Raw genomic sequence first — 15069 nt, 5'->3', positions numbered from 1 at the left:
TTTCAGGGATTCATCTGCACAATTTAATGATGCTGAGTGTCAGAGAAAGAGAAAAAAGAAAGGCCATAGCATTTTTAATTACATATGAACCTTTTCCACTACAGAATTAACTAACATTTGGTTTAAATGCTTACTGGTTTGGTTCATTTTTATGCTTTCATTCCCTCCCATTCAACAATGCAAAAGAAAATATTGAAAATAAACTGAGTCTACTCTTGGACAGACAGGAAAGAGATTATGTGTTTTTCTATGGAGCTACGAGTTTTATGCACCCCTTCTATTCTGTTGTTCTCTTCCCCTATAAGCTTTTAATCCTCAGCCTCCCTTACGATATGGTTCAAAAATTGTTGTTAAATTCCTTTGAATTCTTCTAATTTATTTTCCAAACCAAATATTACCCTTTCATATGCAGCTGTTTCAGCGAGACCTGCACTGCCTCTTTCTCTCCCCCCAAGAATTCTCTTCAAGCAAATTTACTAAGCCACACACTTGGCATTCTCATAATCAAGTATGACTTCAGTGCATTTTAAATGAATATTGTTGCTCAGACAGATGGCTTCGCTCCCAATCTAAGCCATTTTTATTAATCATTACTGGCCAAAATCAAGGAGATTTCTGTTCATTTATAGAATTATTCAAAGGCGGTCTCTCTCTTTTGTTACAGTATGACAGATCGTTCAGTAAGGACTGGTGAACTGTAATGTACACTGACAAAATAGGGAGCTAAGGCTGAAGCTAAGGCTGACAAAAACCATGGAAATTAGATTGAAACTGTAAATCGGATTGTGAAATTGTGTTAGCTGTTTTTAAACAAATGCTTTTCTCTACATTTTTTACTAGCTGTTAAAATTTCATAGCGGAATGGTAAAATTTAGTATATAATGATAGAGGTGGTATGTCTGGCCATGATGCTGAGTTCTGCATTTCTCATAATACTTCATCATTTGCTCTAAAAGAATACATAAGAAAAAAAATGAAAATGAAAAGACTGGTATGATTTTCTTCAGATACGGATATAAAAAGAAAACTTATCTACAGTTTTTAAATGAGAATTGAAGAATCTCTATTAAGAATGCCTGTTAAAAGATGCCATGTAATTATTAGTTCCCACGTATCCTTTATTATCCAGTCAATCACTGTTTAACATCCCATGAAAGAGAAGAATTAGATTTCAAGCACCTGAAACTTACAGGATCTGAAAGTATAAAGTAACTCAAATCTTGTCACAAACAATGGATTGTTTTCACACTGCCATAAGAAAAGTAAGATAACAAAGATTTAGGGAAAATGCAGGCTTTAGAGAGTTTTCATTCAATTCAATTATTCCAATTCTCACAAAGTATTTAGAAACCTTCTCTATTTGTGTTTTTATTGTTTGTTTTTAACATGAAAGATGGGTTTTGGCAGTATTTTTAAGTCATCATCATTGATCTGACTATGGTCGTGGTGATTTTAACTTTAAAATTGACATTGTGGCAACAAGGTAAGGTCAAACAGAGCACTCCTGCATTTCACACAGTTAATGTTTAATTTATCCAATATATCTCCAGTGAAGGAGAAGATGAAACCGCTAGGACCCAGTCGAAAGCTCTTTGATTCTGTGCAGCTTTCTCTAGAATTATTTACAGCTGCCAGTATAACCTCACATTATGCTGCAGGCAAACAATAGTTGCTTCTATATCTTGAGACATTATAGTTCAGATTTTACATTGGGTTCTTCAGATGTACAGTTGGGCTGGGTTGATTTGCTCATCTACAAGTAATTTGGTGGCTGGGCAGGGTTTTGCTAGATAAATGGGAAGTTCTGGTTAGTTGATAGCAGACTGTAAATCCCTACAGGCCAGCTCTGGGAAGGGGAGAAGGGACAATACTGTGTTTTCTACAGGAAGGGAAGACAGTCTTTGCTGTTTTTTTTCTCTGTCCTCTATCAGTTTCACTCAAACACCAAGCTGAGACAGGCACAGTTTCCTAGTGGTGGGGTATTAAAAGAAGCTTCTCGCTTTCTCTAATGGCTGTAAATGTTATACATCATATTTACAAGTTAAATCCTTTTCTGATTAAGTTCCTTTAACTCCAGGGAACAGCCACAACAAAGAGACCAGGAAACAGGGCAATAAGTCTCATAGGTTAAGTGTGTAAGGGTATAGAGAATTCTGCTTTCAGACAAAACACAGTACCAGCAAGTTATACATTCCAGAAGGGGAATTCTGAAATGTACCTCCTATGGAAGCAGAGCCAGGGAATTATTGAAAGGCACAGGGAAGCCTGTCCAGCCAGCAAGTCAGTATGTCACATACTGCCCTGCCTGTTCCCATTCATTCCACCTGTCTAACCCTTGTTTATATAGTCTTCTCTGAAATAGTAGTGTCTAATTCCTGAATGTTGCTTTCTCAAATTAGGTGTAAGAGCGTTTCTAACCACATTACCAGTCAAACAGTTACATTTTTCGCTGATCCTGATGGCAAACTCATGAGGGAACATCTGCCTTACAGGAAAAAGCTTCTGGCCTGACAGTTCAGCTGCACAGGGCATGCAGTGAGCACAAGATGCCGCATTAAGATTTCAGCGGCACTTCACCTGCAAGGTTTTACGCAAGCTTGAGAATGGGGTAAAGGTAAAACAAGAGAACTCAGTGCTGCGTAAGTTCTGAGTAACTTTACAAAAGCATGTAGTGTTACTAATACTGCTTGAGCAAATTAATTTACAGTGAAGGACTCAAAGTTCAGACTGATCTTTGGGTTTTGCTCATTAATTGACACAGGACAGATTGCTTCAAATTTTCATCTCCACGCTATAAAGCATGATCATTAAAAGTCATCACTTTGCAGAGGAGTAGCTAATATCTCTTAGAAATCCCTCAAAAATACATTAAGTTTTCTAAACTTGCTTAGCTTATTTATGATATACATTTTCCAACAAGGTAACAGGCTAGGGATTGATCAGCTGACTGCTGGATCATAAACTGAGTTGTGTAAAAAGATCATGTTAATAAGCATATTAATTTAATGCTAATTAATCATATTAATTGAAACCTGCTGACAAAAGTAATGAAATACTATTTTTTTAAGTCCTCAAGAACTGTAAATCAAATCATTGTAGTATCTTCATCCTGATATGTCATCATACAGTCTCAATATGGACTTTAGACTTGATGTTCTTTCATCCTTAATTATAGACTCACTGCTGAAGGAAATCGGAGCAGGAAAGTATAACTTCAAAAGTAAAGTATGGCAATGGAGATGTCCAAATCTACTGAAAGAAAGGAAAGAAAAAGGAGAAAAAAAAAAACCACACAAAACCACCACACAACACCACACTTCACTCAAAGGAGTCTTTCCTGAACAGGTTCCAGGAACCGCAGCTACTGTTTGTATCTTTCTGTGAGAGAAGGGGAGCAGCTCAGTAGATGGCTGTGTGCGACTGCTGCCCAAACTGCATCCATCTGCTGCTCGCCAGGGGTCCCGCTCCAGATACATAGCATCCAGATTGTGTTTGGGAGAAGCAGCCCTCTGAAATCAGAGACAGCAAGAGCACAAACAGAAATGGGCTTAGTGCCTCTATCTTAAACCCTCCACGGTCACACAGGACATGTGTGTGCCCTGTGGCTTTGGTCCTGCTATTTGTATGAGTGTTTAACAGATCAAACAATTAGAGCTGTGCTTAATCTAAAGCACACAGCCTATATGATTTATTTATGGTTAATGCCTACTATTTTCTGTCATCAGACATTGGATTGTTTATAGATAATTAGTTTACACTTTTAGGAAGAAAAGGACACAAAACAGCAGGTTATAATGGCTCTCACAATTCAGTGTCTTGACCGCTAAAAAATTCAAAAGTATTTCTAGACTGAACAAAACCCTACTTACAGCAAAATATCCTTGATAATTAGCAACACAGCAACCACCACAAAATACAATTCTCATCCTTTTGAAATGAGCAGCCTAATTAGCAGCTGTTGTTGTGATTCCCTCAGGAAGTCTACCTAGGAAAAAATGACCTTTAAGGCACTACGAGAGGTCAGGTGTTTCCACAGGAATGGTTGGCAGAGAAAAAGACTGAGAGAAAAGAAAGTTATCTTTCAAACAAGATGCCAACCAGTACCAGAATCTAATCAGTCTCACATATGTGCTGTGCAGGAGGAATCTGTTCTCCCAGCACGTTACAATCATGGTGCCTGCAGGAAAATTTCATGCTAGAATATTTTTTCATTATCTTCCAAGGTATACAGCACCATTGGCTGACTGATGTAAGATAACATATGTGGTGGCTAATACTCTGTCTGAGGGTAAACTGGAAATCCGTTTTAACTAATACATGGCACTGAGGTCTGGCACTCTTCAAAAAGTATACAAGAGGTTCTTGCCTAAAGGATCCAATAGAGTCCAAATTCCTAGTTAGAATTAAACAGGCTGCATGCATGAGGTACTTTCTTCCATTTAAGCGGAACCTAAGCATAAACGTTATCCCTGATGGGCACTGCCTCTTTCTCATAGTTCCCTTTCTGTAGCTCAACAAAAAAACCTAATTTCCAACCTCCTGGAACCCCTGCAAGTTCAGACTCAAAAGTGAGAGACTGGGGCTTCAGGCAGCGCTGCTCACGAAAGAGTCCAGGTGGTCAGTAGAAAGGCCTGAAGAAGTAGCTGTTAGTACTTTTGATAACAAGAAAATGATATAACATTTGGGAAGATTTACTTGTATTGGAATAGTATCAGTATAGTTTTGCTCTTGTTTTAGCCAGATTTGCTTAAAGTAAACACTCTGGAAATTAGTTACATTAGGGAAAAGCCTTGCTCATAGTATCCTATATTTTAACCAGATTTTTTTTAGAGAAGGCCTATAGCAAAGCCTTCATTTTGCAGCTGTTCAAAACAAGCAGGGAGGACATAGAAATTCCCACATTCTTTTTCTTTCTGAGAGAATAAACCGATACAGACATTAAAAAGTTATAATCATGGAGTCAAAAGAAGAAGAATGACTTGTGTTGCATTTAGCACATGGCTGCTAAGAGTTGTTGGTAAGTAGAAATTGTAGGTAGACATTTCTGCTAACCTTGAGGCATCTAACTTATTGAAAACCACCTGAGTCACAGTGTAGACCCTTCTAGAAATCCGAAAGCTCTGGATACCAGCTATCATTACAGGTCTAGCCTAAGGACCCTGAAGAGAAGCATCCCTTCATTCTTGTCCAGCACTTTCCCATCCAACTTCCCCCCGAGGCAGCAGCGGCTCCAGCTGCAGCGCTGGCTGAGCCCCGTGCTCCCGAGCTGGACCGCACGGCCTGCTGACTCCTGCATCCCTGCAGAGCCATTGGGGCTCTTACAAACAGGCTACCCTCGTTTATAAATTGCCTTCTTATCTCTAATTGGATATGCACCACATGCATAGTGCTTGTAATAATTATTACCTTTAGAATGGATTGCAATTGACAGGAAGTGTACAATGAATTCCAGTTCTCTACACAGCTATTTTCTATGTTTAGCAGAAAAAAGCTGAAGACTGGAAATGCGCCAGATGCATTGTTTGACCAGATGTACCATGAGATCTTATGGAACCCCGTAGAATAGTATAATGCTATAAAGAAAGCTAAAGCTGCTTACTGTATGGGTTTAACAAGAGGAATCATAAAAACACAACAAAATCTTGATTTTTGCAAAAGGAATTATACTATCATGTATTTCAATCTGAATTTCTTAACAAAATCCCTCATCATCTTACTGATGTTCCTGATTACTTAACCAGGCTAAAAGAATGTTAATCTGCGGTCTCTTTACATGTGGCTTCTCTTAAGTTTATGTGGAAATGCTGTAGTTGTTTCTTTCTTGGTAAACAGCTGGGAAACATCGCTACAAGTAAACTGATAATATACTTATTATCTTATAACTATGGTATACCTGTAAGTAGCTGCAGAATTTATGATTTACATCATAAAATAGCTACTATCTTATCCATAATACTGAAAATATTGGGCATCCACATACAGAAATCTCATATAGAATATTCAGTTCTGTACTTAATTCCTTAATCTCCATTTTTGCTCTGTTTTTGCATACATGCTTTAGTTATTCCTTAACTGAGAATGTCCAGATTTACTCTGGCCTCATTGCTTCCCATCAGACATGTCCCTTTGTCATCAGCATTTTGTAAAGAACACATAGTCTTGTATCTTACATGCACACATCCTGCTGAATAAAAATAGTATTTTGCATCTATGGAGAAGAGATTGTCTTCTGTAAAACAAAGAAAACAACTTTCCTTCATTTTGGTTAAGCACAGGAACTGGAAAATAGACATGCCCAAATGTACTTCATAGCCTGAAGAAACCCAGAGCTGTAGTGAAATCAGTAGTTCTACAGAGAAGCGGATCTTGTTGAAAAATGATGTCATTTTTGATGTTGGTAGGCTAAGGAACATAATACCATATGCAAACTAGTTTCCAAATTACTTCATTAAAGTTTTTGTAATCTGTTTAAACATTAAACATTTTCTTTAAATATTAATAAAGTTATTTGATTGTTAAGGCTATAGTTTACTCTTTAGAGCACAGTAGCAGATGCCAGCAGTTAGCGAACATATACCACATGGAATTAAAACCTATAGGCCAAAATCTCCTTGGCATATGGAGAAATATATAATGGAATTCCAAACTGAGACACATGCTGTAGTTTCTTCGAAAGGTGCCCTGAATCACAAATGAGACTTTCATATGACTTCATCTGTGGAGTCAAACTGCATGGCGCTATGTAAGCTACTGCCAAATCAAAAACTGGTTTATGTAACCGTGCAGATCATGTAATTTTACTTTGCTCACGTCTGTTATTGTCTCTCTCTCGATCTTCTCATGAGAGATTTGAAGAGTGACCTCTGAAACGTTTCTCCTTACTGTGGGTAGCCAGCACTTATCCCTGGTTTTCGAGTCTGCATCCATGCAAACATGCAGCCCTGTACCGCACCTCCATCGAGCACATCTAGTTTTGTGAAGAGAATTTCCTCTAAGTGTATGGGCTGTCAAATCAGGTCCCTTCCTAATTATTGCCACCCTCCTCATCACTGTAGCTGTGGAATACAGAGGCAGAAAAAACAATCCAAAATCAATCTAATCCTGGGCTAAGAATGTATTGTTGTATCATCAGCATGTAGGGCTGAAACAGAGCAGAGTTCAGTTCAACATCACATACTTACAGTACATAAGGTTACCTCTAGCTTAAATTATATCTTATTCAATTTCATGTTTTCTAGAAGTTGACAATTACAACGTGCCCTTAAATGTAGTTGGTCACAACTCTCTCATCTAAGAATTTGTGGTAGGATTCTTTATTTAAGCCTTTCTTCATTTTTCATACAGGTAAACTAATTTAATAGAGGTTTATGTCATGAACCAAAGCCCTTTGTCTTTAGTGAGATTTTACTTACACTGTAAATGAAGAGGTTCAAATTAAAATGATAATCTAAGTAAAACCACTCAGATTCTTTCTTAAAATATAGTTACGTCATAATGGTAATAGTTTTCTCTAACCTTTGTCTGAAACACTAACACTTGACTTTATTGTCTTAACTGATTTTAATATAGAATTTATCAACAAATTATCTTCTTATGCAACCAACCTGCAAAAAACATCTGGTTTTTTATTTCTATACATAGGTACATTACACTGCTAAACTGGAATGCAGTAAAATTATTAAGCACACAGGTTTACATAGTTTTAATGTTGAGGGTATTATTAATAGGCTCCTTTGTTATAACTCTGTGTTGCCTCACACTTACATAAGCCTGTGTCAACGTGGTCATAATTTTCTCACTGTGGGGTCATTGAATTTGATAAAGAAATTAAGATAGCAATTCCTAGCATGGGTAGATAGGTGACATTGTGATCTTTACAGAACATCAAGCTTTTCGTCACAGATGGAAGCCCGCGTGGTTTGGGAGCTGGCAGCTCTGCCGATATTGTGAGGCCTCTGGTTCCCCTGCAAACCGCGACACTTTTGCACAGCCCAGAGAACCCTGGAGCAATGGGAAGCCTTAAGGAATCTGAGCTGTTGTGGGATTTCTGACATTACCAAACTGCCACTGACAAAGATCCATTCTTGCAATGTGGAATATGTTTTCTATACCTCTCTCCTTTTTAACTTACATGATTCCTGGATCAGTGCTGATCCCTTATGGTTCTTTTTCTAGGGATACCATCTGCAAAATTCCATATTAGCTAAAAAACTGCACAAATCTTTGGTCAAAACACCTCAAAATATGTAGCTAATACTAAAATTCACACACAATAGCTTGCAAGAAAAATATATATATATGTAAATAAGGTACTATAATAGTCTACAGCACTTGCCAGCATCCCATCATTTTAGTGACCACACAGATGTGTTTCCATTACACAATTAATGTTTTTTCTCCCTTCAAAGGTGATATTCGTACAACATGGTAGAATAGTGCAAGAAATACTGAACAGCTGACTATAGCTCTTCTCTTTCTCCTGGTGCCGTCTGTGGAAATGAGTAAGGGCTAAAGTGCCCTTTGTCAAAATCCTTCAGATGAAACATCTAAATCATTACTAGGATGCTAATAAGTGCCCTGTCCTTCCACATGGTTTGGTACCTACCTAAAACAATGAAGATGGCATGCAAGTTTGCGCATTTGTTTCAAGCTTTTGACTTTTAATTCTGCTTCAGTCATACTAAGTTAGGGGGTGTTGACCACGCTTTGCTGCCAGTAAGCTTGAGAGTTCTGAGTGAGAATTCCTACTGGACACTGAGCATCCTCAGCAGCACACATTCGTGTAGTGACTAATACTTCTCTGGAAAAAATGTTTCTCTGTATGAGGTGCCAGATGATATTTCCCTAATCCACCCACCTTCTGCTTTCCTACAGATTCTTATCAGGAGTTATTTTTAAGGTGAATTAAAGAATGACTGGTTGTATCTTTTCACTACAAATACTTAATTTTATGTAAAATGGAGTAGGTCGTGAGCTCTCAGATTTAAGTACAGTTGAAGGTGTGTCTTATTTTAGGATTTTTGATTTCTGATTGTTTTACTGGGTGCCTTTTTTTTGGGGGGGAAACAGGGGGGTCAGGGCTGATATCAGTTGTGGGATTACTAAAACATCACCGAGGAGAACACTAGTAATTTAGTAGACCTGAAAACACTGGAAATCTGTACAATATTTTCCCCAACAACTTCTGTTGGTTTTAGCTGAGTTGCATTACAGCCAGATGCAAACCTGCCCCATTGAAATTAATTATGAAACTATCATTTAAATTCAAATAAATTCAAAGAGCCATGGGCTCACTTTGGGCTCGTGTACACTTACTTTGAAAGCAAGTTTTCACTTTTCAGGTTTTGCACCCTAACTTCATCCAACTGCTGTACCTTTTGTATTTTTGACATGATTAATCTTTGTCCTGTTTGTGCGTTATATAATACTACATATTCATCACCATTGGCCTTTATACACTCTATTAGTGTATGCAGACACATGCACACACATACACTCCATGCTATGTAAAAGTCACATATAAACAGCCCTGATAATTACCTCTAAGTTCATTTTCTGCAATTATCATTTGTCTGCAATTTTCGGTGTATTTCAGAGACATAAGTGCAGGGTGTTACTGCCCTTCACCACAGAGAGTTATTTACTCACACTAGAAGCTGCAGGCACTTGGAAGCTGACTGTATTTGATGACAGCTTGCTTGTGCTTTATTCACAAGATGGTCTTTTGTACTGTTTGCAAAAAGCACACCAGCCAGCATCTGACATTTTCTGTATTTAAAAAACATCTAATGTTCAAGCAAATCCCTCTCACGTTCTGTCTCATTTGTCTCATCTAAGTACAGTCTGCACTGTAGATTATATCTTTAAGTGTAGAGTACTGTTAGATAAGAAAAGTAACGTACTCTAATAGTAAAGAAAAAAGTGACATACAAAAATCATAGTTGCTATTCACATTTCTTGTTTTTTTGTCCAAATGAATCATAAATTCTTGAATAGTAGCCTACATCAAGAGGCAGGGAAGATGTCTAAAGATGATTGTAAGAAAAAAAAAGTATTCCCCAAATTCCTCCCCTACAGGAGCAGATCAGTGTACCTACTAATCCAGTAGGCTGCTTCAGAAACTGGTACTAAAAACTGCAGAGTGATTGCAAATAATACTGCTGAATAGAACTATAGAGTAGCATTCTGCCAAGGTAATGTAGTTAAAAGTTGGCTAATCAGTAATAGGTCTTTTAAAATAATAAATAGAGCTTAATATCATCAGGACCTGATGCTATTCAACACCAGTTAGAGCAAGAACAGTTCTTAGAGGGAGGGCCCTCTCCCTGGGTTAGAAAGAGGTAAGGTCTGGGGTCCACTCCCCTCCAGCCTGTCTCAACAGACTTACAACAAATACAGTCTATACATATGAAAAATCCTGAACAAATAACTGTGGCACAGGAAGTAGAGAACTTATTTAATAAACATTCTTTTATCTTAGATTAGGCACTGAATAAAAACAAAACTGCATGTCGTCAGAAAAACACATGCAACTGTTGCTAATGTTTTCTGGATTAAGATAGAATCTTTCTTAATTTACAGTTCTACAGGATTTTTCAAAGAAGTATTTTACAGATTATAAAGGGAAGCATCAACGTGGATAGATAGAAGCTGCAATATAATTTCTATAGAACAGATGCAAAGAGAGCAAGTATTTGTTCTGTAGAATGTTGGATTTGCAGTGAAATGGAAATCTTATGAGCACCAGATCATTTTTTTGCACTCTTGATTCTTTCTGGAAAACATGAAGGCACCACAATCTGCAGAAGAATTCTTTTTTTTTTTTTTTTTAAATTCCTAATAGGTTAAAGACCCTCACTCATAGTGGTTACTAGTTCCTAATATGTCAAAGGTTAACTGCATTTCTTTCCAACACACAAAACTTGGCAAGGAAGGAAATTGTTTTTATGAACTCACTTCAAGAATTAATATTAGAGAATCTTTCCTCACAGCAAATTGAAATGGAATAAATTGCATTTGTCCTCCTTAGAAATTGAATTGATCCCTTGAGGTTAGGACTGTGATGGCAAGTCACAGAAAGAAAAAAAAAAAGAGGAAGATAAGACTTATTTTGTGATTTTGTGTTTTAACTTTTGAAAAATCAGCAGCAGTTCCTCTAATTCGAACATAAATGCAGAAACAACCAGATTACATTGATAACTTTACTATTTTTCTTTGACCAGAAGGAGAACAATCATGTTATAAAGCATCTAAGTCTCCTTTCTTAGCTAGAATTGGCTTTGGCAAAGCTGTAAGTTGTTCCTTTGCTTCACTTATGTTTTAACCACTGTTCCCTATAGCTCTTCACTGTGAGTGCATAATGTCCCTGCTTCCACCTGATCGGTGATATACTGCCCCAGAAAGGTGCCTTCCAAGAAAGTATCTTTCAACTTATAGGTCATACACTTCAGCTTCATTTTTATTGATGTTATTAATATTTTGCAGCATTTTTATTCTTTTTTTCTACACATAGTTTATTCTCTGATTCCAGCTTTGTAAGAATACTGACCTAATCCTTGACAGCACAGGCAGTTCACAGCCTCCTTATTTTCCATTACTGTAATTATCCCTCTATCATCAAATAGAACAGCCATCGGCGTTTCCAAAAATTTCTAAATTCATCCCTAAACACAATGATTCTAGTACCACCATTAATTACTGACCAGTCAAAAGTACTTATATACTTCCGAACAATTTTCCAGCTCTAATCTGTTATGCCCCATCTTGAACAGGACCCTTCCTTCCTACTCACAAACAATAGAGCACCACTGAACGTAGAGAGCTGTTTCCCGAGCACTTGGTGTTGATACAACCGAGCACAGGTGGTTCCTCCTTCCTCTGTGCCTGCGGCATCTCTGTTCAGGAATTTAAGATAAATAAGCACTTTGAAAACGGTTGTTTCTAGTTATGAGCCAAATAAGTTAAATGACAAGCTGTAGGAGCAACAACACTATCCTCTCTGTTTTGGTGATACTTTCCATTAAGGTGTCATTCTTGGGTTATTTTTAGGTACAACTTAATCCCTGATGCGAAATAGCAAAAGTTGTTTGCGCTGCAGGAAAGGGAGATACTTGTCTAAAAAGGTTCCCTCTCTTACGAACCAATCCATGTTTGAAAAGAACAACAAAGTCTGCAGAAACCCCCTTTCCTAGGCAACTTAGCAGGACTAATGATAGAATAATTAATTTTTCGACAGCTAGATCCAAAGTCTATTGAAGGCGACATGTAAATTCTCATGGAGCTCTGAGTCCAGCTGTGCTGCCACAAGTTCACTCCAAGGTTTCTACAAGTTGCCTTGATGTCCGAGGCCAACGCTTTTTCTTTACTGTTGCTGGTCAGAAGCGTGTTCTGTGCCAGTAATTTATCCAGCTCTTCCAAGCTGAACTTTGGTGGTGGTGCATAGATTACACCAGAAAGAATAATCCATTCTGTGTAAATGCAAAATATTTCTGGCCTCTCCCTTGGTGATGTAGTTTTCTTCATTTCTTTTACTTTCCCCGTTCTTCCTCAGGCCTTACAAATGTTTTAAACCTCCCAGTTCTACAGGGAAATAGAAAGTTATTGTTTGCCTTCCAGAAATCCATTTGGGTGAGACTCATTGAATTCAGTAGCAAAGCCTACTGACAAAAAAAGGTCAGGATTTTGCCCCAGGACCTCAAAGGTCTTGTAAGAATCTCTCTCTGCTAGTGTGTTTGTAAGTTCACAGTGAAATATGTTTGAATATCAAAATTAGCACCATAAACAGGTTTATGTTCTATCATTAATTTGATTCTTTCCTCTAAGTATGTTATTCGAGAAATGAGCATTGTGATCACTATGCTGTGAAGATTCATTGTAGCTGTATAAAGTATTTCAGGCAAGGGATTGAAATTCAAACCTTTTTCTGATTTTGAAACCTCTAATCAAAATAGGAAGACTAAATAAAGTAATTAGGCTATAATAAAGGCTTCTATAATCTCAGAAAAAAAATTATGGTAGTCTGAATTTTCACTGCATTTTAATTCAAAATAGTTAGGAAAAGCAATTTCAATCAAATCAAATCAATTGATTTATCAATATCTTGACTTCACGGAACATTTTTGATAGTTGTATTCTCATTAAATAGCATTATTCAAACATAATAAATTTTATAACCATCACTTAAAATTGACTGCTTGGGATTTTAATAGCTCTCTGTCACCTTCAAATCTCTCTTAAAAAGTATAATCAATTTTACATCCTAGCTGCTGTTAGACTATTGAAAATCTCCCTCTCTTTTGATGTCATGCAAGTATATATCACTGTAAGATGTCACCCCTAGACAGATGGCATTCCTCCATGTTACCAGTAAAATCAAAGTAACTAGAGAAGGCTTCCAGGTACCTGCAAGAGGCAGGTGACATTCCATCACAGGCCTTAAATCAAGTGACAGAATGTACTATTGCCATCAGTGAATAGAATTAACCAGATTTTCCTGGAAATCAGTTGTGGGTGTACTTCAGCCCCTACCCAATACCTTCATACTATCTTTATTCCCTTGAGATGAGAAATACTGTTTAAAACAGTAGGATTTGTGAGATCTTATTTTCCATCTCCCTAACCACAAGGGGATAGTGTCACAGAACACGTTCATTTTCTCCTTTTGAGGCTCCTTTAAAGAACTCTATTTTTATTGCAGTTGAAATTGGAACTTAGCATGTCCCATCTTCCAGGTGCACTAATCACCTACCTAGATAATCTCTTTAATATTCAGTGAAAATTTAAATAGATCTATAAAATGGGTCAAGTTGCAAAACTCATTTTGGCCTAGCTTCTTTCTCTAATTGGCTTGAACTTAACTATGAGGATGGAGGGGAGGAAGAAGAAGAAAAGAGAAGGTACTTCCTTTATCTCATTCAAAAGATAAACTAGTACAGTTTTTATATTATATACAATTTTTGACTTGAGTTAAAACATCAGTATAAGATAAACTTAGTGGTTACAGCAAGACTTAAGGTGTAGATAAAGCTGGGCTAATTCCTTCCTCTGCCAGTGAGAACTGAACTGCAAACAGTACTTTGCAGAAGAGTGTCCCAAATTATGTCAATTTTAGTAGGCATTTTTTTAAGATAAAACTTTTGTACTATCCTTTTTTACAGAGAAAATAACCAAAGCAAAGCAAATACCAGTTTCAGTAGCTAACTGATCTAAACACCTAAACCAAGTACCTGGATTCATTCTGAACTGGTGTTTTTTGTAATTAATATTCTACTCTGCAATGTGTTGACACTGGTGATTTATTACAACTCGTACTTTAAACCTACAAGCAGATTTATAGACTTCATGGAGAGACAGAAACAGCACATTACAAATGAGGTTTTTATATAGAAAAAATGTCTTATTACTATGAGTATATTAAAATGGTTTCTAGTATAATTTTCTGGTAGCCTTGGGGAAACTAATGGCAGCAGATGAGCAGTTTAGTGCCAATTTCATTTAGAATAGAAAGAGGTGAATTGTCTGTGTGGGAGGTAAGGAAAGGAAATGTATGGTTATTGACAAAATACTTCCAAGTACTCAATACATAAAATTCTAATCCTAACTTTTTTTTTTTTTTTTTTTTTTTTTAATACAAGTAATCCCACTTGCAACCACACATATTCAAAACAAGAGAAATTTTTGAGTGGCATTTAAGCAGACCATGAACCTGGCTTATGGCCACTCAGACAAAACAGAATGTTTTATCAGAGGCTAATGTGCATGGTGCTACTCTTCTAGCAACTCCATGGCTCTCTCAGGAAATTCTAAATTCCAGATGAAAACCTATTCCTCGTGTTCTTCTGCTTCTTATCAAAAGGTCTGGATATCTCATCTTTGAAATATTGAGAAGCATTTGTGTGTAAGTCATGACAGCTTGGGAAAATGCTTCTATGGAAGATGTTTCTTAACATGGTTTTCAAAAGTTCTCTTTAGAATAAATTGTGGTGTTCTGATGGGATTTATACTGCATGGTACTGACAGTGAAGTGCTTAATGGAGCATCTCCACGGGCTCTGTATTGATGTTCAACAAA

General features: G+C 37.1%; 1 protein-coding gene across 4 annotated transcripts in view; it reads left to right on the top strand.

Moving 5' to 3' along the window:
* The window catches only part of SLC9A9 (solute carrier family 9 member A9), a 193556-nt gene that overhangs the window by 87328 nt on the left and 91159 nt on the right, over positions 1–15069 (top strand). The window lies entirely within an intron of this gene.

Source organism: Patagioenas fasciata, chromosome 9, assembly GCF_037038585.1.
Source record: "Patagioenas fasciata isolate bPatFas1 chromosome 9, bPatFas1.hap1, whole genome shotgun sequence".
Classification (NCBI taxonomy): domain Eukaryota; kingdom Metazoa; phylum Chordata; class Aves; order Columbiformes; family Columbidae; genus Patagioenas; species Patagioenas fasciata.
Note: the sequence above shows the minus strand (reverse complement) of the source record. Positions and strands in the feature narration are given on the sequence as shown.